This window comes from Sturnus vulgaris, chromosome 8, assembly GCF_052056855.1.
Source record: "Sturnus vulgaris isolate bStuVul1 chromosome 8, bStuVul1.hap1, whole genome shotgun sequence".
Taxonomy (NCBI): Eukaryota; Metazoa; Chordata; class Aves; order Passeriformes; family Sturnidae; genus Sturnus; species Sturnus vulgaris.
In genome coordinates, this window is record NC_142250.1 from 12073589 (window position 1) to 12100585 (window position 26997).

The following is a 26997-nucleotide window of genomic DNA, read 5'->3' on the forward strand; positions in this document are numbered from 1 at the left end:
GGAGTGAGTCTCCACTGTGGATGAAGCTCCAGCTAAGTTATCCCATTTCAGAGCTGTGAACCAAGGTTTCCTTTTTCCCTCTGGCTGTCAGAAACCTCTGCATGTCCAAGCTCCAAGCAGAGCAATGACAACTTGTAAAATGGATCCTGACTCACTGTGTGCATCCATATCTCTGGCCACAACACCAGATAATTATTTTTCTTTTTATACACATGCGGTAATTGTGTGCTACTGGCCAAGAAGGTTACAAACATATTCACTCCTTTTTTAATGATCCTTCATCATAATGGGTAGCGCCTGGGATCTTAATGAAGATCACATACAGTATTCTCTTTGTCTCATAAGAAATTTAAAGTACATATTTTTGTGGTTTGTAGTATGATCACTAAGAAGACTGGAATTAGTGAAATTATTATATGATTAAGAGAAAAGCATTCTTGCCTTTTCTACTCATTAACAAAGGAAGACTGTATGCAAAGAAGATTGATTAAAAGTTTATGTTTCTTTTCATGCAGACATCACAGGTAAAGATTCTGAAAAATGCTCAGCACTGATCAAAATAAGAGCTAGCAAAAGTTGAGAAATTGTCTTGTGAATAGAAACACCTTTCATCCATGATAAATCATAAATATTGAAAACATGCAGTGGTTTTTCAAACAAGAGTTCTTAATGATATTAAGAACCTGCTTATGCAGGACCCATGCAAATCTATGTTTGCAAAAAGTACTTTTAATTTCACAATTTTCTCTTCAGATATTGTGATATTTTCTGGCTGTATTTGCTATATTCTGAAATTCCTTCAACTCAGTGTAGACTTCTGCATTTAAGATGAGGCCCAAGGAAGACAGAGCCTCTTATACTCCTGTCCTGTATAATGACTTTTTACTTACTTGAAGTGGATAGAGCTTTTCCGATTATATAAATGCAGCTGTGGTTTTTGGGTTTACAGTGGAAAGTCATTCTCAGCTGTAACTGTGGAGCAAACACAACTTGCACATAATAATGCTGCTATGTAATTTATTAATCTAAAATGTTCCAGCTTACTACAGATACCCATAAAATCATATTGGTAAATGCACAGGCTCTGAAGGGCATATTATATAGAAAAGCTATCCAGTAGAAGCTGCTGCCCATGAAGACTTAGCATAACTAGATAATGTACTTAATGGTATTTATTAATAAAAGGCAGGCTCTGCTCTGCAGTTTTGATCTTACAAATAATTTAGCATGCACCCAGGAAGGTTGAAATATCCTAGTAGCAAAAAAAAACCCAACCCAAACCGAACAAACATGCAAGGAATGGAGATAAATAGTGCCATATTTTTGAACATTAAATAAATGCCAATGTGCAACTTTTACATAGGCTATCTAAACCTTCTGCATCTGTTTTCCTAAAACTGGAGATCTACCCATTCAGCAAAATGGCACAATGGACTGGTGAAAATGTATTTGAGTAACCATCTTACACAGGTTTACTGAATTTCAGCCTGAAAAGGACTTCTTTACAGCATGGATCCCAAAATCTCAAATGATTTCACAATCTATTGTGGAAATCCTGATCAAGGTGAAATCTCTGGATTTTCCTTTAGGAAGACACCCAGTATGTAAAGGGTAAATGGCTACATCCAGATTGAACCTGACTCCATGGCTGAAATCATTACTGTTGTAGATGGATGGGTCACTTCCAGTCTGTGTGTCTCTGGTTTGCACAGAGAGTACAAAATTCTGCTCCCACCACAGCACCTCTGCCTTCTGCTTCTTTTCTCCCTTTCCATATTCCCTTGTGCCCATGGAACCTTGCAAGTACTTGATGATGTATTATCAGAACCTCATGGTGTAATTGGAGTAATTCTGTGGAACCCTGCTGGGCAGCAAGAAGGATCCTGATTTCTTTTGCAATCTCCTAGAATAACTGAGAAAATCACTGGAAGGTGGGAACTGCTAATGGAACCTAAAGGAGCTGGAAGCTGCTGAACATCAAGGACAACTGGTTATATTTGTTTCCTTTGGCTGCCTCTGTCTCACTGCCTACCACAAAAAAACCATGGGATTTAGTGATAACTTCTTTTAACATGAACAGAAATAGTTGACTGTAAAAGCAAACCCAATGAAATATTCAGTAATAAAATGGCCAAGTCACTAAATAATGCATCCAGCTGGCTCTAGTGCTTGACCTTTGCGAAATTCCTTGGAGGTGAAGTGCAAACTATTTTTTTTCCCCCGATGGTGTATTCCTGCAGAAACACTGCTATGAGAGCTCTGTATTTCACAGAGAAAGCAGCTCATTTTTTACCTTTAATTATGCATGTTCTTCAGTGGGTGGCCTTCTTTCTTAGTAGGTACTGAATCAATACCCTGGCATAGTGCTAACGGGTACTGTGCTACTTGAGGTGCCATCTTTCAGAAAAGAGACTAAAAGCAAGGTCCTCTCTCTTTTTTATTTTCCTGGTTCTCATGGCATTTTTCCTTTTTTTTAAATAATAAAGGTGTTAGCATCAGTGCCTTGGCCAGGGTCCAAGTTGGGTAATTACATTCTGTCTCCCTAAATTTTGCTTTGTGCAGTTTTAATTTAATATGGTGCCTTCTCTTCCTGCCCTAAGTTGTTTTGTGTCATTGCTGGGCACTATTAAATAACCCCCATATTTCCCCCGAGACAGCTGCATTTAAGCTATGGCTAGGGCAAAGCCTGTCCATGGATTTCATGAACCATTCCCAGAGAAGTAAACACAAGCTTACTTGCAATTATTACATGCCAATATTTTCCTGGACAAACTCCAGCTTCTCTGCTTCCCTCCAGTAGTTTACATTCATTTGGAATTTAACTACCCAAATGAAAACAGCAGTTGTAGGGAACACTGTCCCTTCTCATGAGGTCACAAGGCTCATGCTTTGGAGGACATTTTCAGCAGGAAAAGTAGTTTTATCTTCTGTGTGAGAACATAAGCTGCTGCAAGCAACCTTCCTCTACAACAACATGTGGTATTTAGCCATGAGCTGCAGAGGGATGCTGGGCAGGGTTATCCTGTCTCAGTTGTGTGGCTGCCTTCCCATTTGTCCCTCTTGGAGGATCATTTTGTCCTTCAAGGGCAGCTGGACGGGTCCATGAGCTCCAGGGCAAATGCTCCATGTGGTTTTGCCCATGCTGCTCTCAAATACTGCATACTGAATATTTCTACAAAACTGCATCAGTATCTAGATGTAAAAGAATCCAGGAGACATCCACACTAGATACAATTGATCCAGAGAAACAAAAGGCATCAACATAACATGGTTTTTCATTGGCATAAAGCTCTTTGTATGAAAACACTGCTGCTCAGGACTGAAGTCAATCAAGTAGGCAACACTGTCATGAGTTTTTCCATTTGTGAGTGCTTTTAGGAGCTGTAAGAGATGGGGCAGGATCATATTACAGCAGCAGGCAGGAGTGATCTTATGGGACAAATCCTTCTGAAGGTGTAAATCAAGACAGGTTTCCACCAGCTTGATTGAAAAGTAGGTTAAAACCAAATATTACTTACAGAAAGCTTCAGATGCAAGCTGTGTAACCAGAACCATCTAAAATAGGCTTATGGCTAGAGCTTATTAAATATTTTTAAATTAATGTATTTGAAGTCTTAACTTGAAAATAAAATTGTAAGAGCATAGGATCAAAACTCTATTGCTACAAATCAGCAAGACTCCACTGATTTTTCAATTTATTGTATTTGAGTAATCTTAACTATGTATTATCTCACTCAGCTTTAAAACATTGCCAGAACTGCAGGCTTTGAGCTTTTCATACTGATAGTATTGTTGCTCTTGCTTCCATCTTTTTCCTTTATTTTTTTTTAAATACAGTATGCTTTTATTATTTAATTTAAAGCTATTCATCCTTCTTCCTGCTATCCAAAGACATTTTGTATGTAAATCCAATAATCTGGACCCAAAATCACCACCATCTGCTTATTTATAGCATGATCCAGCAGTAAAGGGAATCTCTATTAAGCCCTTCATGAGAGTCATATGACTGTGCAATGAACTTGGTTTTCATTTTCCTGGTGGAAGTGATACTGCTTCTTTACTGGTCCCTGTTAATATTTTGTGATGTTCTGCAACAACAAGAGCATTAAAATAACCTTCATTTCGAGACCCATCCCCTTCACCCAATTGTGGCTGTTGCTTTATCAGGTATATAGTGTGTGCCTGGTTCTGGCATGCCATTAGGTGTCAGAATTAAATGTCTTTCTAGATTTATTTTTATTCTTTCAGTGTCTGAGGGGGAAGGTAAGCTGCTAAGTAGGTTGCTTTTCAATATGCTGAGCTATCCTTGATGTGACCTTCAGAAAAAAATCCCCAAACAACAAACCCCAAACCAAAACCCGGCAATACCAAGGTTTCAGTGGTGCAATGAAACCAAACAGCTGAAGAAAAAATGAAGCCAGTCATTGCTGGTAGAAAGTAGAAATTAAATAATTGAAGAAACCTGCCTTAAGTACTAGCATCAAGAAAAGACTCAAGTAGGTTTTGACCTTGCATGAAGTTTCTCATGACTATGATCCCGAGAGACCTTGACAATAAAAAACCCCCTTAGCTCCAAGAAAGTGTGGGGGAAAGAACAAAGTTGTCGACATCCTACTTTGGGTGAATCACTTTCCCTCTAATGAGAATACATATCAATGGCAGTGCAGTACAAAGACAGAATTCTGCAGCTCTCAGAGTTCACTCCTGGCCCTTAACATGCAGTGTGTGGTGTAAGAAGTTTTTACTTTAGACTGTTTTTTATAATCTCATTGTTGCAGTCAAAACTATCCCAACATTCTTTTGCTGGCAGAGCTCACTGCACTACAGAGATAGATATTTTTTCCTGCCTTAGATACAAAAGATACTTTATTGGTTTTCATTGAGATATATGCTTTATGTTTCATTGAGATGTATGCAAGTGCTCCAAGTTCATAGCACAAAAGTGATATATGCCATATTAAACCCACAGATAAAGTTCCTAGAGTTTACTGTTTTGGTTTTATATACACAGTTATACTAGAGGGTAAATGAAGAAAAACTAGGTCATTAACATGTGTAGTGGTGACTTTTAAATACAGTTATGTGCTGATGTGCCTCACAGACAGGTGTTCTGTCCACAAAACTGTTCTAGTCTGTAAGGTTATGAGACTTTGCACTGCTTATCCCACTTTCCACTAGGGCTTTATTCCTGCTCAGCACGCATGAGCAGGGATTTGTGTATGCAACTTACAGGTCTACAAAACAAGAATCTGTATCTGAACTCTCTGGCTGAGTTCTGCATCACTTTGGGAAGGGTGGAACCCACTGGTGGTGTTCTTTGTAGGGCATGTTAAACACAGCTTCTCTTTTGCTCTGTATAGAATGACTGGGTATGGAGGCAAATAGCAGTATCTCAGCAGGAATAGGAGGAAACCAGGCAAATCTGTACAAAATGTGGCATGCTCCTCAAAGAACACACACCTTACATCACTCAGGTGGTGAGCACTTCACAAAGAGACCAAGTGCAGACCAGTTTGGGTGAAATCCCAATTCAGCTGAAATCTAATGCAAAACATGCAATCCTGAATCAGCTCAGGACTTCAGCTTTTTCTGAAGAAATGGCACATTTCTAATAAAACTACCACAAAGGGAACTCTGGGGTGCTCTTTCAAGGAATGTCAAGAACATTAAGCCCATCTCAGTAGCTCACTGATTGTGATGTTCAGCCCACAGAATGTAACAGGGATCACAGACTGAGGCAAATGAGAGCCTCAGTCTTGGGCTCCCAGAGGGCTGATGAGTCTGAATCCTCAAGTGAGAAAAGAGCTGCTCTCCCTTCCATCTCTGTAATACATGGAGAGAAAATAAATCATTATTTTTGCACTACCTCCCAAGGAAAGCAGCAGATGCTTTTTTATTCAGATGACATTTTTCAAGCCTATCCATAGTGTTTCTGCTCATTTTGACAATTCTGCCACATCTAGTAATAGCCAGTGGTGGTGGGCAGCACAAAAGAAAAATCATGTTGTGTGAATTCAGCCAGCCAGCTAATTCTGAGCTCTGTAACAGTCAGCAGGAAAAACTTTAATGTGGTGTATGTGAATATAAATGTCAAAGATACTTGATCTGTGAGCAAACTCTAGCCTGACACACACAAAAATGTATGACCTTTAACTCCATGAAATACCTGTCAGCCAGCTGTGCTAGGGAGGAATCTACATGCAGTGCCTGTGATATGATGATTCTCTTTTCAGGTCATGCAGGGTTTGTATCTTTTATTCTAAATGTTAGAAAATGAAATGACTACAACCACAGCACTCATGTAAAAGCAACATATCTGATCTGAGTGACACAGATAACAACACCTTTCATCAAAAGATCCCAGGGGTAATATGCATCTTATTCACAAAAGTTCTAGCCTCGCCACAAATTCTTGTTTAAATTTATACACAAGCTGCTCCACTGAAATCTAATCATATGTGTAAGCTCTCAGAATCAGGACTAGTACTGAACAAGAATTATGCTTGTCTCTGCTGATAACAAGACTCTATAGGGGGAAATACAAAAAGAAACCCTGTTAACTCCTTTAATTATTTGAAAAATTTTGGATGTCAGACCATGTTTTGTCCAAACCAAAAGGACCATCATCATACTCTGTCTGAAAATACTCCAAGATATTCAATGACACAAGAGATACAGGATTTTCTGCATCTGAGAAGATGAATATTCTTCTGGGAAAATCTGAGCTTTTAAGTGAACTCAACTGGATTACTAATGCTTTAGCAAAGCAAGAAAACCCCCCATTATACAAATGAGGCATAGGAATGGGAGAAAGAGTGCCTGATGTCCTGAGAGACCCCAGTTTTACACATCATACCCAGGGACCTCAGAGACAGAAAACTATGTGACATGCCACAATAAAATAACCCCACCTTCCTCCAGACTGTTTTACTAAGCTTTTGGATTTCAGTGTCTGTACAGGTGAATGCAGAAGCAAAAGAAAACATTTTATTTTATTAAAGAAGAGTAACTGCTCTTGTAAACATATACAAAATGAAAAAGCTTTCTATCTCATGCTCATATAGCCTGTCAGATAGCACTGGCTGCCAAGTCATGGTTCCATCAAAAATATGTGTATGAAACATTCCACAAATGTGAGAGCAATCTAAACCTGACTGCATAGCTTGTCTCATCACACAATTGAGATATGGAGAGTTTCACCAGTCTAGAATTTTGGTTTTGGTCAACATCTCCTATCAGCATGAGAGGACAGATTTCAAGAGTTGATTTTAAATGTTAATTCTCTTTATGCTCAGATCTAGCAAATGCCACATGGAGTCAGACACATGGTCCATCTTTCCTCTCTACTGGCAATTGTCTTTGCTGGTATCACTCCAACAAAAATAGTGAGGAATGATGAAAAGAAAATTTCAGATCTAATTTTCCCTGAAGTTTAGGGAAGTTCCAAACCTATATCTGGATTAAGATGTGACTCTATGCCAACATCCCCACCAAAGTAAAACTTGAAGTGGGATTTATATGTTGATTGCTTTGAAAAATTATCAACACGGAGTCTGCTTGTAATTTCTTTGGCAAGAGCTACCTTTACTAAGCTTCTAAAACCCCATACTTCTAAATACACAAAATAATAAACACATGATAAAATCATTACTAATGTGCATCCTTTTCCTCTTCCCAAGTGTAGTCCTTCCAACAGTTTGCAAGCAGCACAGAAATATTTGTATGATTTTTCTAACGTGCTATAGTGAAGCAGCATAAATACATACATACAAAATATTTCCATGCAGCAAACCTGAGGTGCAGTGTGCCCTTCTGTTCCACTCATACAGAAGGAAGGGCATTCTTACCCACCTTATAATTCAGTTGGGGTAATGCCTTTTAAATACACACTCCCTCCAAGGCAGTAATTTATCAGTGTTATCAGATAACTCCTTATTTTGAGCTGTTAGCAACAATACAGTTGTCTGCCAGGAGTACTAAAGCTCCATCCTTCAGTACGAGTGGAATTCAGCAAATCAAATCTAGAGGAAGAGATCTAACCTCTAATGGTCTTCAGGGGAAACTTTTTCCTGTCTTTCCTAAACCAGTAAAAGAGTCCAAGCTGTGCTATTTGGCAGCTTAACCTCACAGGAAGTGCAAAGTAAAGAAATCTCTGAAAAACAAGTAAGTTCAAACACATATTATGCCAAATCCTCTTCACTTGGAATAAGTCTCAGGTAACAAATCCAACCTCTACTTCAGGCTGCATATGCTATAATAAAACAACCCAACCTGATGTGAAAATCTTGAAACATCATGAAATGAAAAACTGTATCAAGATTTTACTAGAAGTCTAGACCTATTTTAATGTCATTTAAGTGGTATTTTTAAAATACTGGGATTTAGGTGGTGAGAGGATAAATGAACCAAAACTTGATCTCCCCACCTACCTGGTTGCATTTCAGAAAATTAAACTGTACTATTTTACACCAATGGCTTTATAATCCACACATATCCTGTGTTTCCATGAACTCAGAAGTCTCCTGTGTCCTTGGAGGAGTTCACATTTGCTCTTCACTCAGCCAATGACGTGGACAGACACCCTCAGCAAGCACTGAAAGCTGTTTGTGTGGCACTGCCAGGCTGCTGCCCTCTCCATGCAGGTACAGTGCAGGTGCTCACCAAGCTCTCAGGACAGAGCTGCTGCTCAGCTCAGCCCCAGCCTGGCAAACAGGAAAAGCCAGAGCTGCCCCACACTGCTGGCTCATCCAGGCAGTCCCCTCGGCAGTCAAACCAGGCATATCAAGGCCACTCTGGCTCTCCAGTCCTCTTTCCCAGCCTGACACCTTCCCTACAAAGTCTGCCTAATGTTCCAATGACTGAGGAAAGCCATCTGCTAGATGGGCCCCAAACATCCTAGGAGCCCAGAAGTCCCAAGGCTGATGGCCAGCATGCTGGCTCCATCTTCAACAGCTCTAGTCTCTGCCAGCACAATGCAGAACCATGGAATCTCTGTTCTCTCAGCACCTCTTCTCTCAGGATTATCAGGTTCCCTCCCTTTCATCTTGCTAGGGAAGATGGGAGAAGCCAAAAGCTGGCAGCATCCCACCAGAAAGACCCCAGCGTTCATGGTGGCAGTACTGGAAAAAATTCACAGCTCCATGGAAGCAGAAGTATATCCTTCCAAGTCCACCTCGATGCTGGAAGATCCATTCCTCCCTCTGCTTTCCCCTTGGAAACATTTACCCCAATCCCCTTTGCCCAGCAGAACCTGGTCCTCCTACTACCCTGTGGTGGCACTTCCCAATCGACCACAAGTGCATCCAGAAGGCTGAGTGCCACAGAGGATCAGGCCTGTCACATTTTGGTTTTCCATCCTGAAAAATCTTTAAAATTTTTCTGCATTTAATAATCCACATACCATGTCCCACTTTCAGACTTAAATCCTTCTGATTCCTTCCATCCAGTTGACAAAATGAGGGGCTCTTTTTCTTAAATATATAATTTAACAAAACCTATGTGGAATATTCTCACTTGTTTCAGTGATCTGGAAAATGTGGTTTGTCTTGTCTCCAGAGAATGTGCACATTTCTGATTTCCCTTAAGATTGTGCAATTATTTCTGATCTTGATGGTTTTACTTTGTCAGCCCAGCTGATACCAAAATGAGAGAAATTGAGGGTGGCTTATGTCCAGGAGGTAGCAGAGAAGAAAACAAGCAATAAAATTCTGGTAATTTCTCATTTCATTGTAAAGACATGTTGTGGGGATTTGCATATTCTGTCTATGAAGCAAACAGAGCTATAATCAGATGATATGGCAAGAGAGGCTTGAAATGCCATTCAAGACTTTGGATGTAATGATTATTAAACAAACCTTTCATATGAAGAATGCTCAAAGGTAAAGCATAATTTCAGGCATCTTGCTCAGTAACCTGAGCAATTCTCAGAAATGCCATAGAGACTGACATACCGAGCAGAAGTTTATGTGTGAGGTGTGTGTGTGTACACTACAGAGAACATGCACATGGTCTATGAGTTTAGCACACAATCCTGGTAGATGAAGGCTAGTTCCTGTAGGGCTCCTGGCATGCTGAGAGCTGCTTTTGGCATTTCACCCAGCCCCATCTCTGCATCCATCAACTGGCTCGGAGTGGAGGGGAAGATGAGAAATGAATTAGAAAGATACAGCTTGTAATGGCTGAGTCATAGCACTAAATGCCTCTAACTCAAGCTAACAGGGTCATTTAGAAGGGATGACTTGCTGTGCATCAGCTGAAGAAGAGAGGAAATTCTGGGTGCTTAACATTTTAGAATAATACTCAGACTTTCCCTTCAGCTGCATTTAGTGTCTGAACAAACTCCAGGGCACAAACTCCAGTGCCAATTTAATACAGGCTTCTATTTGCAGACACTCATTAACGTTGTGCACAACTGCTTTAAAAAAAGGTTAAAGTCTTGGCAGAAAACAGCAACAGCAACTATTGATTCAACTCTAGAAACTCTCCAGCACTTACACTGAGTCTTACCAGCTGGGGAAACATTGAGCAGAGTTTTAAGCAGACACCAAAGCACAGAGCTACAGCCAGTGGCACAGAGGGGCTGCAGGAACGGGCAGGTCACCATCATGTCCCTGCAGTCACCACAGTGTCCCTTGCTGTGCCAGCTGATGCAGCCTGCAGGGGAAAAGCTGCTGGCATCCCAGCTAACTGCTCTCCAGCAAATCAAATCTGCTTATGTGCTTTCCTTAACTGCATGCTTTAGCTCTTTATCAAAAAGCAGAGCTTTAAAAATGAGACATCACCATTCTGTACTAGAATAGGCTTATTCTGGGTCTTATTCTATACTAGAATACTATGGATTTCTTCTCTTGTAATTCCTTGATGTGGGGTTTTGACTGTTTCTTCTTTTGTAGATACTTGGGCTCATTTAAAAAGGAAACCTAAAATATATAGAAAAGTAAACACTGAAAGCATGTTCTGTTGATTTGTAACATCAGTGGCTTTAGAAATAAGTTAGAACAAACTCAGAAGAAGCCTCCCGTTCAATTAGAAATCATTCAGAGACAATGAAAAACCAAAATTGCAGCCTTGGAGAGGCATTGGCTTTATGCAAGTTTTGATCAGTTGGTGGCCCAGGCTCACCTTTTATTACCTGCATCTTGTCTTGCTTCAGACCTATACTGTGTATTATGTTATTCCATGTTATTCCAACAAGATTAAGAGCAGATATTATTTTGTAAGAAGTTAATGAAACACTTCTGGGGATGAGATTTGGTATGAAATGCTTTTTGCCTCCCAAAGTTCTCAAAGCACTTTACCATTCAAATGTGGTGATTCAGATGGCTCACGCTCTCACTGCTCATCTGTAACCAGATGACAAATGGACAGCAAGAAACATTTAATTTTTCTCTCTTAACCCTACATAAATATTTAGAAAAATAATTGAAGTATACCTTTCTCCATTGAAATGGGAAGGGGAATGCAGGTGGAAGGAATTTAATTACCAGAGTTGAAATTTGACAGGGGGAGTACATCACACTTTCAGGTGATATGGTGACATTCATCTGCTCTAAGTGGTGCTCTGCATACAGCACATACAGCAAGCAGTTTGAAGTGCTGCAGTCTGAAATCACTGCCTCTCCTGAAGAGATCCCTGCAGCAGGAAGACTGGTGGTAATTAACACAACTTAGGATGCTTGAAATCCTTAATTTTCGAAGGGGCATGGGAGGAACAGTAGAGGCCTCAATCGTTTACCTGCAGGGCAGTGAGGTGGTACGAGAGCTGTGTGCCCTGTCTGCTTCTTGGCACTGCCATTGCCGAGCCCCAGTGAAACAGCTCCTTAACTGGAGCCATGACAGCTCAGATGTGGAATACCCTGATGGCTGAAGGGCCCTCACAGATGCAGAACTATGTTCTCAAGCTAAGGTACAGTTTAGTGCCTTGTCTCATGACTGGAGGTACTTAAAAGTGTCACTAAAATTTTCGCCATCTTTATTAATTACTCGAATATTTATGTCTCCCAACCCCAAAAAATTCCTAAGTGGAAACAGTGGCAGGCAGTGAGTTGAACCTGCAGAATTTATTGTGCTAGAATAATTGAAGAATTATAATGATGCAAAGGATCTTGAATGATCACCGGGTTTAAGTTCCTGCTACCAATCTCAACTACACCTTACAGCACTTTTGGTGAAAAATAATCTAAACTGTTCTTAAAGTCTTTCAGTCCTAGTGAGACTACCTACCTAAAGAAGTTTATTTCATCATCCTCACTGTCAGAAAGCATTTCTTCCTCTCAAATGCAAATCTTGTTCTCCTGTCCACTGCAAAAATGCAAATGCATGTACTAAGTGCATTACTTTGGACTAATGCTTTCTTTAGAAAAATGGAAGAAATAGGTGTTGTCTGGCATTAAATTTATGGGAGGGGAAAGAAAAGATTGTATTGGGAAAGAAAGGCAGATAGCTGAAGCATCAGGCAGAAAATAAGTTATTAGCAAAAAATGTTTTGTTGAGTGAATGAATGGAAATTTGATGAGGTTCATAAGTAACATCCTGCAGGGTCAGCAGGGAAACCCTAATTAGGCAGGACGGCCTTCCTCATTATTAATTAGAGCTATGTGCTTGATTAAAGAGGTACAATTCTTCCTAGTACCACAGGAGGCCAACAGGAAGCCTGCAGCGTACATTCAACCCATTCCTACCTCTCTCTGGCACACACAGGCACATACCAAGTGTTGCTGTGCAGCCTCTCATACCCCTGTGTGTAATGGGTTAGGTGCACGACTTTATTAGGGGCTTGTTTTCATTTTCTTCTGCCTTTACTCAGAGTTAGGATTAAAACATGAAGGAGACAGATTTCTCCTTTGGACTTGGTTGTTTATTAAATCTTATCTAAAGTACAGAGAGTTCTGCAATACTTCTACTTACTAGCTAAAAGAGAGCAAAATGGAGATGAATCTAGCTAGTTACAAGGTCTTTTAAAGCTCAACAGTCCAACAGAGAATTAACACCTATATTATTTATACTTTTGAACCAATAACCAAACTCCTGTGACCCACAGTGCAGTACTAATTACCTAACCAAAAACCACTACCTGAAAGCACGAAGAAGAAGAAGGAACAAAAAGGAGAAAGAGACAATGCCCAAAAACTTCTATCTTGTCCCATACTTATTATTGTACTCTAAAAACTTGAAATTTAAAACTCTTCACCATGTGAAATGACACACTTCTATTTTAACTACACACCAGTGATTTTTAACTCCATTATTCAAATTTGGAAGCCTTCTCCAAGTAAAAAGTAGTATTCTCTTGGGGGTCAGTGTCAGAAAGCACAGAAAGTTCAAAACTCCCAGGCTTCAGGGTTCCAACACCTGTGTATCCTCATGCACACACAGACACATGGTGCAGGACACCTCCACCTCCCTCCTCTCCCTTCCCAACTTATTGTGCTGCTTATTGTGTACCTGGATTCAGAAGAAAGCAGGGATAATGTCCTCCTCTAGATGAAGAAGAGGCAGTTGAGCATGCTGTGGTCAGTTGACAAACGGGGGAAAAGCAGAGTATAGTTGTATGCAAATCGATAGCTCCCACTGTTCTGTAACACACGTCTCCCAGCAGATGCCACAGGTAATTATGCAACTGAGGGTAGTGCTTCTGGGAGCACTCATAAAGTACAGCTTTTATCTTGCTGCTTCCAGCCCATGTCTGGTAATGTATAAATAATGTTAACAGCATCCACACAGACTGGCAAAGATTGGATGTGCACTGGGTATATGCATGCCTGCTGAAATACAGATTTTGCTGCAAACTTGAGATATGTTAGAAGAAGGGGGAAAAAAAAGGCCCTTAAATACACACCTACCAAGGTGATACCTATAAGTTACAAGAATTCCTTTTGAGATAAGAAAAGCTGGGTATTTAAGGACTTTCTGAGCATCCCTTTAAGCAAGCAGCCTTCAGACTGATTCAAGATAGGTTATGAATATGGGGTGGCAGCAGCTTGACATGGGTCTGGCTCCACACAGCAAGCTGACAGCTTCATATTTCAGGACACTTCAGCAGGGCGACAGCTGGGATAAGCAGGAAACTCACTGCACAGCAGTATAGTTAACAGGAGAATCCTCTGTCAGTGGGGCCAACATTATTGTAAAGATAGATGCCAGTGTGCTTAGGAAAATAAGCAAGACAGCAAAATTAATTTTTGCTGCATTTGGTTTCCCATACACTCGTCTCATTCTTCTATGTGTGCTTTGTACATGTTCCAGCTGTACCAAGTTGCTCCACAAATGTGCATGGGCATAAGCTTATCCCATTTTATTGTCCACAGATCATAGACGCAGTCTTGCTACTAAGAATGCACCAAGTGCATTGTAAATACCATCCAGAAATAGGGTGACAAAATGGAGAAGTGAAGGAGTTTTGAGGAAGGCATGCAACCAGAGCACGTCTGTGGAGGAGCTAAAACACAACTCTAAAAACATGAACCACTGGTATTTCCCAAGGATAGTCACAATGGAGGGGCTGCTACAGCTACTTCGTTAGCTTTGGTTTTGTTGTTCAGGCTTCTCAGAATGAGAACAGCACCTGAGAGGAACAATTCTGCAAAGCAGGTGAACATCTTTGTGTGAGAGAATTCCATTTGTGAAGATGGGTTTAGGTGCATTGAAATAAATCACATTGTAGTTTATCGACAAATGTATGCAATATAGCAGGCTTGCAGTGGCTACAAAACTGAGAGAGATTCGATTATCTATAAATAATTCCTCATTATGTGTCAACGTGAGGAAGTACAGACAGAAACGTGAGCTGAATAGAGGAAGAAGATCAAAGGAGCTGAGCTAAATATTCAAATGCAACAATTTGATAGAGTAAGGGAAGAGAAAATCAAAAAACTACCTCCACTGATTGCTGTTCCTGAGAATTGATGGTGGTCATACATTTTTACTGCTATTTTCCTAATGATAAAAATGCTGGGTTTTAGTCTGAAGTTGAAACATTGCACTGCTTTTCACTTTTTCTAAATTTTCTATGGAAAGCTGTTTTGTGATACAGATTGTATCACTTTATGTAAAAATACTGAAAATTTTTTGCAATTCTGTCTTATGAAAAATAAAGCTGCTTTGGCACTGAACAAAGAAAAATATTATCTTAAAATGGGAAGTATTTTACCAATGCTTCGTAAATAAAAATGTGCCATTTGGCACATCATCCATTTGTGTTAGTACACAGTCAGTGTCACAAACGAGAAAAAAACATTTTACTGGGATAAAACCCTTCCCAAACCTCAAAATAAGGAAGAATGTTCATTCTGAAGTAAGACTTATTAAAAAAAACCCTCATCCTTTTGAAGTTTCTCTTTCACATGTATTTCTCTATAATAGAAGACAAACATACATTTTATCTGCCAGCATTTCATGCCTCAGTAATTCTTAACTTTGGTTGGCTTTCAGAAACAAAGCCATAAGATTTGTAGGAAGAATAGCTTTTAATTATTGTTTTCCTTTAAAAAAAAAATGTAGTCTATTGTATCTCTTAGTATCAAATTCTTAAAAAGCACTCACCCTATCACATGGCTTTCTATAAAATTATTGATAGAATTACATAGGTATGAATATCAATATACTGAGGATCTTAATTTTATGTTGTGGCACAAACACTTTCTAAAATAGGTTTTTACCGTTCCATACCCATGGCCAATATCCAGGCCATTCTATGGTTCTATTTTTTAGCATAAGTGATCCAGAAATTGAATATCCTAAAGCATATTGTGAATGGTAAGCTTTTAAGGGTGCACTAAATCCAGGGACAGTTTGTATTCATTCTAGTAAGAACTAGTAAAGTGCACCATAATTTCAGATTACTTAAACCCAAGAAAATCCTAGAAAGCCCAAGAAAACCAAAGAAAACCCAAGTAAACTGTGTCATGTCCATCTTCTGTGATTCAGCAGATCAGAGAAAATACTAAGAATCTCCCCCCAGGACTCATATCTGTGGATATGCTCCTTGTAGAAGTGAGGATGCCCTAGTTACTGATTTCTCACTAGCAATAGTTTTGGCTCACAGTCTGTTTTTGGCTGGCAGAAATCAGTAGGAACCTGTTGTTTCTTTAAAAACCCTCCCCATGGAATGCTGGAAATTGAAAGGTTCTGGATGCAGGTCCTCAGTGTCCAGCCCTGCCCTTAGGGGTGAGCAGCAGCAGCAGGGACCTGTAGCACCAATTTTCCTGGATCCCCAGGAGCCCCCGAGGAGACACAGCTCTGAACCTCACTGGGAGTACAGTCCAGTGAGAAGCTTTGCTCTTTGCATGCAGGATTTGGATTTCCAGGGCTGCTTCTTTGGCTCCCTGATAGCCCCTAAATTCTTGCAGGAAGCAGTTGCCTGTTCTGCAGGACCTTGGATAGCAGCCCCTCTCAGGCGGTGTTGAAATTAAATAGTAATAGAAAAGTAATCTCTGACAGTGGATACCAGCTCGAGTTAGAAGAGCCCTTGCCAAAATATGCTTTAAGAGCAGGCACAGCACATATATTATTGAAAAGCTTTGTTTCTATATAGCATGCCAAGCTGGCAGAAATGCAAATTTGAAATTTAGAAGTGATTGCTAGGAAGCTAGTCAAGAAGAAGGAACCAGAGAGGAAGGAAGTAATAGTATTTGCTTCTTTTAAAGAATAAATCTTGAGCTGGTTTTCTTTTTTATGACAATATTACATTATTCATCTGTCTTTCTAGGTCAGAAAATAGGAATCAATTTTATGTGACACTCTCTTGTAATCCAGTGGTACAAAATGGACTCTCACAGAAAGCTGCAGTATTTTACTCTGCTGTCCTGGCACGTAGGGAGATGCATTTTAGGGCTCTTTGTAGTTCATGTGCTGATATTGTGCCTGGCAAGATCCCTGTGTCTTTTTCAGAAGGGGAAAAATTAGACAGCACAAAAACTACACAGGAGTAAAACTAAGTAACACAGACTCTACATCAAGGATATTATTTCCCTAGGGAAAACTGGGATGATTTTTCATCCTCTTTGGATTCTGTCATCTTTTTCAAAATATCTGTTTAACCATAGAACTGACTTAAAGGAAAAGCACTAAGGCTATCAGAAGGCACTGCAGCAAATTCTCATCCACTCTGAGTGAATGAGGGGGTGGCAGTAGGGCTGACACAGCTGTGATTCAAAAAAAAAACCAAACCCACCGAACCAACACTATTATAATAACAAGAAAAGAAAAAAAAACAACAAAAAGAAAAAAGGAAATGACCACCATCTGATTACTACAGAGAAGTCACTGATTTAGGTGAAAAAAATTCCAAGAAACTTCACCTGCTACTCTCAAAAGCTTTTGTTCTAATTATCCCTCCTTTCTGTACAAGAAGAAATAAAATTAGACAGCCTTTTCCACCTCACAAAAATAACCTGTAGCTCATACTTCAAAAGCTGATAATGCTTTTATACTTAAGATGACCACAGCCAGATATCATTCCCATGCTTTATTACCATGTATAAGAGCAAATTCTGCAAGACTAAATCCGGGCTACTGGCTCTGGAGAATTAGTGACAGTTGTCTACATGTTCACACTGTAAGCAGAACGCAGGAGAGCATTAATAACATTCTAGGTTAGGTCATGAATACTAATATATTTCTGCAGTGTCACACAAAAAGCCTACAGCATCACCAGAACCTCAGTAGAGGTATGCAAGTCTGTGTCAAAAAAATAAAAAATAAAAAGATAAAAAAATCCAAGGGCACTTAACTCCTTTCACCATTGTCTAAGGAAGATTCATTTCATGCTGATACAGTTTCACCACAGAAGGTCAGACACATTTTGAGCTAATTAGAGTAAGTTGCTGCACAGGATTCAGATGTATAAAAGCAGTTAGGAATATGTTTTCAATATCATTCTCAGTACGTGCCAGCAAGACATGCTGTCAGCATCCTGTCTTTCCACTCTGTGGATCCACAGAAGTGAGATAAATAAATTCCTGGCTCAGGCATGAAATGTCTCTTGAATTCATTACTGGCTATGCCTCAAGAGTCTGCCAAGAGGTAAGTATTAGGCTAAAAGTTATAGGAGATACTAAATCCAACAGAGGATTCAGCTTGTGAGACAAGTACTGTAGTGGCATTGTAGTGATTTGACTTCAGATGAGGTTCTTAAGCAGAAATTTAAGACAAAAAGCAATTTGTCCATGAAAGAAGCAGTTGTTATTTGCAAAATTGCTTAAAGGAAGCTCTGTCACTGAGGCCATTGATGCCTGACCTCACCATAGCAGGTGTTTATATCACAACAGCAGTATCAGCTGCAACAGATTGTTTTTTCTTTCAACAAATGTAAGTCCATTTAGCTTGTGGTAGTGAGTATCCAGAACTATATACAAAGCTCCTTCACACGTCAGTTTGCTTTAAATATCTGTAAAATTCTGATTTTATAAGGAGAGTAACAAGTCACCATAGCACTTAAATAAACTAATAAATAAAATAGCAATGAAAAAAAGCACTGCCTGATTCCACACCCCTAGAAGTGCATAAATTACGTGATTCCTGTGTCAAATGGAAGGAAGAATTAAAACTGGACCCACAAAATCCCCACTAAAGTGCTGGCTGAAACCCAAACACTTACGAATTTTATGGCTTGAGAATTATTCACCCAGTTACAGTTTCAATTTTTGACACACGAACAGCAGAGCTCAAGAACATGAGCCAGAAATTTTGGCAGTGCTGTGGCAGTTCGTCCTCTCTCCCCAGTTGATCAAGTTCTGCTTGTCTTGATACAGACTGGAGAGAGCAGCTCTGTCTCCCCTGTGCACCTGAAGAGACAGACAAGCAAAATATTAAACAGCTACAGATGCTGAAAGAAAAGCAACTGTTCAGTCAGCTCTTCAGGGTTTTTTCAAAGCCTTGCTTGTAGGACAAAACTGATGAGAATATCTGACGATTATTCAAAAAAAAAAAGGCAAAGAAAATGTCTGATAGAAGCACAGCTAAAGCTTAATCTATTTATGTAACAAAACAGAGGCAAACTGCTGTTAATATGCTAGAGAGGCACAGAAATTTCTGCTAATCTATTAACAGGAGACAAGCTGCTCTTCTGGCACAGTGAGGGCTGACATCAAACTACCAATCTGGCAACCCTTTTTGCTCAAATCCCCACACCCCCTGCTCTGCCCAAGACAGTCACTGTTAGTGCTCCCAAACGGCTGACACACCAGAGCAGACCACATCCTATTTCCCTTTTTTCTTTCCAGGCTGCAGCACAAAACTTCTCACTCCCAGTCAGTGCAGTCAGTGCATGGGGCATGGTTTCATCACAGCAGGAAAAGCTTTTCCCTTCCAGGCTGGCTGGGGGATTATGTGGTTGGTAGGAGTTGGTGCCTGGGTGGGGCTCCCTGGTCCAGCCTCCCCATACCTGACAGCTCAGTAGCTGCCTTGTTTTGTCCTATTCAAGCAGGCAGTGCCAGCTAAGGGTCCCAGCACAGATTTGGTATTCAACAGGGGAAAAGGCAAAGCCCTACAAGTTTCTACCAATGGAGTAATACCACAGCACTGCTCTGCACCAGAGCAGCATCCTTTTCATGAGAAAGCCAAACCTAGCTAAAGAAATATCCTCTTTTTAAACACATCACAGTCAAAGACTAGGCTTAAAGTTCCTAAGATGCTGAGGTTCCAGGTCACAACATTCCCTTTTTCTTTGAGCAAAGCACCTTGGGAAAATACAGAGTTTTATTGCAATTTCCATATCTCCATTCATGATCAAAAGAATAGAAGAGAGAAAGAACAAGGATTTCTTTCTCTACTACCCTCAGACAGCCCCATACTGCAGGCACTGAGTCTGTTCCTTCCAACAGCAGTGTACTTCCTCAGTGCTTTTCTAAGTGTGCTTGAAAAAGAGAATTGCAGAAGAGTGTTGTGGACAGGTAAAAGAAAGGCCTTATAAAATCAGGCCTTGCTCTGTTAAATTACCAAGTTAGTTTGTCACTTCTTCTAAGTGCAACTTGCGAGCTCCCATGCAAAACAATCTTAGGTATGAAAAGTTCATTAACACAACAAACAATTCTTGGGGAGGAAAGCAAGTGCACCTGTATAAACAATAGATATATCCCATAAGAATCCACAAAGGAAAACTGTAAACACCTGAATCTTAGCACCTACACAAAAACACCTTCTAACCAATGAATTGAATAGCAAGAAAACTATTAACCAATGGGCGTTCAACACGAAGTCTATAAAACTCTATAAAAATGCATTATGTGAACAAAGAATTGGCTTTTTCTGCATGAAAACAATAGAGGCTCACCTAATTTATTACAAGAGGGCTTTCTCCTAGCCAGGTTTACGAGGTCCAGAGAAACCAATCAGGATGTCTGTCAATTCCCAACATGCTCCCTGCACTGCAGCTCCTCCAGAGTGGAAGATAACAGTTAGCAGGAATATCTAAATGTTTTCAATGACATTTTTTTGGCCTACAAGATGCAAAAAATCTTGGTGAGAATTTGTCTATGCATCTTTGACAAAGACATAAGCAAGAACATTTTCCAAAGGACTGTTCTGTCAACACACCAGAGGCCATGGTGAGAAATGGAGAAAGGGAGAGGCACAGAAGAACCAGCTGTCACACAGTGTGCAGTAGCCTTAGTGTGGGGATTAAAGTGGAGGCCCTGGTCCACAAGTTGTCCCCTTTTCTACTTTCATAGCTGTACTTTATAGGTGTGCTCCCTAACTGTGTGTGTTAGCAACTCTACAAAGTACACATTAAGGGGTCTCAATGTCAGGTTGTCTGCTGTGACTCCACAGCTGTTGAATACAGAACAACCAGGGAACACAGACAGAGCCATGTTTTCCTACAGAAATGGAAGCATGTCAGTAGCTTTTTTCCAGCCTCTTTTGCAGCTAATGCTCCCAGTCTAAGTGGTGCCATCTGTTAACTGTGTTGTATACATGTTTTCATGAAGGAGACTAAAAGAACTAAACTAAATTCTACTCAAAATAGCATAACATTAATATTGAAAGGAGACCACTGCAGCTCACTGGCATCTCGTATCCGAGGGACATTTTCAGAGTGATGTCAATGACCAAGGGGCTGCTATGCAACTGTTCAGCCTGGCAAACCCTCGATGCCCTGCATCTTTCCAGTAAGACATTTACCTGTGTTTCCCCTGCTGAACTACATCCTTACATTTGATAAGCTGCTCCACTTTTACAACATGTGCCATGGGAGTACTTGAAAAGAGTAGATGGCCACCAAATTCAAAGCAAGGTCTGCTTTGCAATTCTCCTGGGAAAAAGGGAATGGTTATCTCCTCCCATCTGTTCTCCCATCTCTCCCACCAAGCTTTCTACTTAACACAATTACATGCAGCATTTGACAACAGAGCTGATAAATTATGTGCTGGTTGAATTGAAAATGTGAAGGATAATAAGGATAAATATCAATGCATTCACAGATGACACAAACACACTTCATCACTTTCAAGGCTTTTTGGTTGTGCTCAAGAATGACTTGCATGAACTAATTCCTCAGTGCATTGTCTTACACAATTCTCTAGAGGAAAAATGGACTGTCCCTAAGACATAGATGACAGACAAGAGTAAAAACAGTGAAAACCCCACAAGTCCCAAAGGGAAAACATCTTAGCCCAGCGAGGCAGCAGTAGGATGCTGCCATCAGAAAAAAGAAAAGACTGTGGCTGCAGGACAGGTTTGTTTCCATTTTTTCCCCATGCCTGAAATTCCTGCTTGCAACTTTCTAGTGCTAAGTAGGGAAAACACATACCTTGCAGGGGATGGAAAGAGGTATGAACAGAAAGTCCTGAAGCCTCTCAGATGGAAACACACATGCTTTCCTCATGCTTCTCTTGCCCTCCCAATACTAACATTGCTGTCATGGCTCTTGTCTCTCTCTCTAGGCTTTCTGATCTCCTGGAGCACATCAGGGCTTCCCCATGGCTTTGAGGGCCCCGATGTGTACTCAGGTATGTTTTGCCTGCCACCTCTCCCCAGATCCCCTCAGCTGGAGAAACAGGCTGCACAACTCCTGGAAGAGAATCTGCTCTTCACCACGAGCACTCAGAGGCAGGAAAGCAACTGCAACTACAGAGGAGTTGCATACATCCTGCATTTTTAACAGGATTCACTACAGGTATCCTTTAGGCCATGGACCATGGAGTTATTTCTGGTGCCAACCCTTGTGGTTTGGTCTGCAAGTGGGCACACAGGACTGCCTGGCAAGAAACTGCATCTCAGAATCCTTTTAGCGATGAGAATTGTCTTCAAAAGGAACAACCATCCCAAGTGCTTGATTTCACAGATATAACTAATCCTGCAGGCAGATTTTCTTTCCACAGGCTGTGCTTACTGGGATGACTCTGCTCAGCAAGGAGGGACCAACTTAGTGCTGGTTAGCAAGGTGCAGTGGAAGGGAAGCACCAGGGCTTGGCCTCTCACTGGCCAAAACTGAAGAGCAGCAGTGTGTGATAAATGTGATTCATGCTAATTAAGCTGTAACTATATTAACAAAATTGTATTTAGATCAATAGAAGACAATTGTTACAGAGTGAGGGAGGAGATGGGTGAGACAGGGCACAGGACATCTTCCAGATGTTGGGAGTTGAAGAAGGAGGTTGGAAGAAAGTCAAACTCAAACAAGAATAGTAGAAGGACATAAGTCTGACAAGCAGCATCTAGAAATAGAAAGTTTTGACCTTGAAATGGGCCAAAATGGGATAATTCCAAGCATGGGACTCAATTAAAGTCTTGTTATGGAAAACATCTGCTCAGTCACACAGTGCGCCTGCACTACCTGCAGGTCACACCTCGGTCACTGAGGAAGATGATGAGCCTTCATCAGAAATAAGACCCTCAAAAGGATGAGAGACCCCTAACCCATTAGTAGAGCATGCGTCGTACAACACGGTGACGTAGATTTTAGGAATAGAAACTAGGAGGAGCTTTCTAGAAACTTCTGTAGCCTACAGTACATAAGTGGGATTGTTAGCCTGGATGCTTTGGTACGTGAGGAATGGGAACCACTCCCCGTATCCCCGGTCGGAGGGGGGCCCCTCCACCTCAATTATACTAAATTACTTACTGCCAAAATTGTGTATATTCTCAAATATATGCACTTTGATTGTATTCATCTCTAATACTTTAATTGCCATCTCCAATACTTTGATTGTATTCATTTTGTTACTATTAAAAATTTACTATTAAATTTAATCTTGTTGCTTGATAAATCGGAAAAATAGAACATCATTGATAACACGTGGAAAACCTGTCCCATGGAAAATGCCTGCAGTTATTCCTCAGGGCCCTGCTGTTGGGCTCAGCAGCACCAGAACCACGCAGCCAGGCTCTGCTCACATGGCAACAACTCATGCCATGAAATTCCCAGCAGCTCCAACACACTGCAGTGCAACCAGGGCCAGGGAGGAGCTCTGTGCTGCCTGAACAGCTCCGAGAAACGGGAGCCAAAACCAGAGCCAGCCAAATGGTTCCCTTCTCTGCAACTCATGACAAGCAAATATTTTGAGGTCAGGGAAAACCAAGCTTTTTCTGTCTAGAGGCAACCAGTTGCTTTCTATAGATGTGTCATTTTGTATTGAGTCCTGTGCAAACTGGAATGAGACAATTCCAGACATCTTAAAAGAACGAATGGAAGCATTGAAAATAATTACATACCCCTACTAGCTATGTGCTGATACAAATTAAACCATATTTATGCCTTTGAGAGTGAAAAAATGTATTATTTGTATCATTTATTTATCACATTAAAATACCAGGGGTATATTTATGGCACAAATCCTTTAATTTTGAATAAATGAAAAATATTCATAGTATTAGATGTGGAGCTGAGCAGCATAATAAGGCATGAAAGTACACTTTTCACCTGTTGACATCTCTTTTTAAGGCTAGAAATTAAAATGTTGAAAATAGAAAGCATCAATATTCTTGAAGGTTATATTCAAAAGACTCAGTAACAGTATGTAAGTGGAGAATTAATGTCATAATGAACATAAAAATCACACATTTTAGATGAAAAAGCTTGGAAAGCAAATGATGCACATTTGTTCATTAAACTTAATTAGCACAGCCTGATATTAAGGACCAACAGTAATCCTCAATGCAAATTGAAAATTGCTTGTGGGTATATCTGTACTTTTACATATATATATATGCAAAAGTCTCCAGTAATAATATAAAAATCTCCAGTAATTTCAATATGATAAATGTTGAAATAAAGACTGTTGAAATGCTTCTGGGATTTGAGTGAAGGAGCAATATCTCCCTTTTAAACCTTGCTTCAAAATAACTTTTGCTATTTATTTCTGAGAGAAAAAAATCTAAACATAAGTTTTATTTAAATCTTTCCTTAAATTTCCAGAGAAGAGAAGAGAAGAGAAGAGAAGAGAAGAGAAGAGAAGAGAAGAGAAGAGAAGAGAAGAGAAGAGAAGAGAAGAGAAGAAGGACATTTTCTGGCAGTTTCTGCATTTCTCACTTGTATTTATTAAGAAGTGAAAGGCACCTAAGTGTTCATAGGTACCACATGCAATTAAAAGTTGCTTAATGCAGAGATTAATTATAGGCTATTTGAAGTAGGTGACATCCCAGAGATGTAAAGGCAGGTAATGATCCACACTGACAAGACTGCAATGAAGCTCTTCTCACCAATGCAGAGGCTACTGAAAATTCAGGGCTACTGAAAATTCAGGGCTACTGAAACTCCCAGTGCACATGGACACTTCCATTTTGACTTTGTTTTTCATTTGTAAGCAAGGGAGAATTTTTCTTCTGCATTGTTCACCACTACATGCAAAGGATTATTTAACCCTTATGCAGTAAATACACTGCACAGTATTTAAAAGGTCTTATAAAGGTCAAATAGAAACGATGGGAAACAAAATGACAAAACAACCCCTCTCTGTTGTTTTGCATTAACATTATCAGTGCAAATCAGACATCAGACAGTGCAGAAATAACCACAAAGTGTTAAACAAAGCTCATGCCTATCAAAATCTGAGTAGACACTTCTTTTCCAGACCTTACATGCAGCCAGTTACCTGATTCACCTTGCTTGTCTGCTCTAGGTTGTTTTGGTGCCATTTTAATATTTTACTGGAGCTGACAGTAACCTACTTCCAATGCACGTGACCCCAGAGAGAGCTATGGTCAAAACATGGAGAAGTAAAGAATATTTTTGGCTCTTATGAGTTAAGTAAAATAGTCTGGCAGAGAGATGGAGGTAGAACTTCAACAAGGGAGACCAGAACACAATTATGCACGGCCAGAAATGTATTCAGTAATAATCCATCATGCTGTCTCTGGCTGCTTTACATGCAGAAAGATCATCTGCTTTAATCTTCCCAGTTTCCAGACCCACACAGAGCATCATATATTATGCAAAAAGGTACTCTGGGTGGCACCATCGAGCTCACCATGCAGAAGCTCTATTGTTGAAAGGGGTTTTTTTTTGTGTTTCCCACACCCTCCCTCACCAAGTCTATACTAGGCATCCCCTTTCAGAAAAACGTTTTAAAGTATTTCTGTCTCAAAGGAGAGGTTCTTGCTACTCACTGTTTCTCCTCATATCCTGCAGCCACACAGAGCTCCTTGTTCCTCCTGCTCACACACGCCTCTGTCCATCACTGCCTTCCTCCTGTGCTGCAGACCCGGTGAGATCCTTCAGTGCAGAAAAGTACCCAGCAGGATGCAGACCTTTCCATTCCCTGCCACATGAGCCATTTAGTAAATTCACTCTGGATGCCTCTTGGGGTAGTTTTTTCCTGTTTGTTTGTTTTTAAATCAATTTCTACTGGACACAGTGCATATGTGGTAGAGATAAACAGTGTCCTTCAGCAGCGCTCAGGCAATTCCCACCACTGAACAAAAAGCATTTTCTGCAAGCAAGTGTCCTGGATAACAGTCTGTGCTAAAAGGAGGGGCTGGAGAAGGGCAGTCCGGGCTCACTCCAGGCTTCTCTCCCATCCCAACTCGTGCAGCTGCTGCTGCAGAGGTCAGGGACAGATGCCTGTCTGCTCACAGCAGACCTGGGGACAGATCCTCACATGGATTAAATGGTCACAGCTCCCTGAGAGTACAAGGCATTGCACCATGCTACACCTGGGGAGGAGCTGGCCTCAGGTCTTGCTTCTTCTTGTTCAGAGCCACATACATTTATCTGACATATCCCTAAAATTGCTTGTGAGAGCAGAGTGCAGCTTCATTTACTTCCTCGGTGCTGCCTCAGACTTTCAAGGAGAGAAGGGGGATCTGTGCCTGACTCCCCATGGGCTGGAATAATTTCTGTCTGTGCAGAAGGGCTGTGAACTGCCCTGTGTGTGCAAAGCAACCCAGGTGCCCTGGTGTCCCCCCGGGCTCAGGGGCAGTGCCTTGCCAGGCTCAGGCTCCCCCTGCCTCCTCTGACAAGGACAGCCTGACTCAGGAGCTGACTTTTCTCCTTGTTGTTGTGTTAGCAGGGAGCTCAAGGCTCCCGAGGGGCTGTTTGTAAAAAGTGCTTTTGAATCTCTGCTTCAGCATAGATAGTTCCCATTTAAAACTGAAGATGGACCTTTCATCAAAAGACGTGACAGGCTTCCTTTAGGGTAACTGTCACTTTTGGAGGTATAAAAAGAAGAAAAAAACCCTTTTCTCTATTGTTTCAGCTTTTCTGTAATTTTACCAAGCATTTAGAGGGTGAGATAATGCCAGATACATCTGTCTTTGGTGTTTTTAGGTATGTATCACCTTGGAATCTAAGTGCTCAGGCAATATGTGATAACATCCTAAAATACTTCCACCTCCTCAAGCTTCTCTCTCATTTTTCTTTTATTTAATCTCAAATGAGTTCAAGTAACTTCTGATTTTGCATTTATCTAGATCAGAGGTACAGGAGAAAAATAGACTTCTATAATTTAACAACTGGTAATAATATTACAAGTAAAATTAAAATCTCTAAATCAGGATGAGTACTCAATTAAGAACAGGGAATAAATGATCATGATTTTCTGAGTAAAAGAAGGTATTTCAAAT

The 26997-nt window shown here is 40.5% G+C and overlaps 1 protein-coding gene across 3 annotated transcripts in view; it reads right to left on the reverse strand.

The window, feature by feature from the left end:
- Positions 1-25993, reverse strand: part of GHITM (growth hormone inducible transmembrane protein) — a 47344-nt gene extending 21351 nt beyond the window's left edge. The window contains exon 1 of one of the 3 annotated variants that reach the window (XM_088168850.1): positions 25543-25993. The gene's annotated coding sequence lies outside the window, so the exon portion shown is untranslated. The remainder of the gene's footprint in view (positions 1-25542) is intronic. The other 2 variants (XM_088168852.1, XM_088168849.1) reach the window with 2 other exon arrangements.
- Between the last annotated feature and the right edge of the window lie 1004 nt (positions 25994-26997).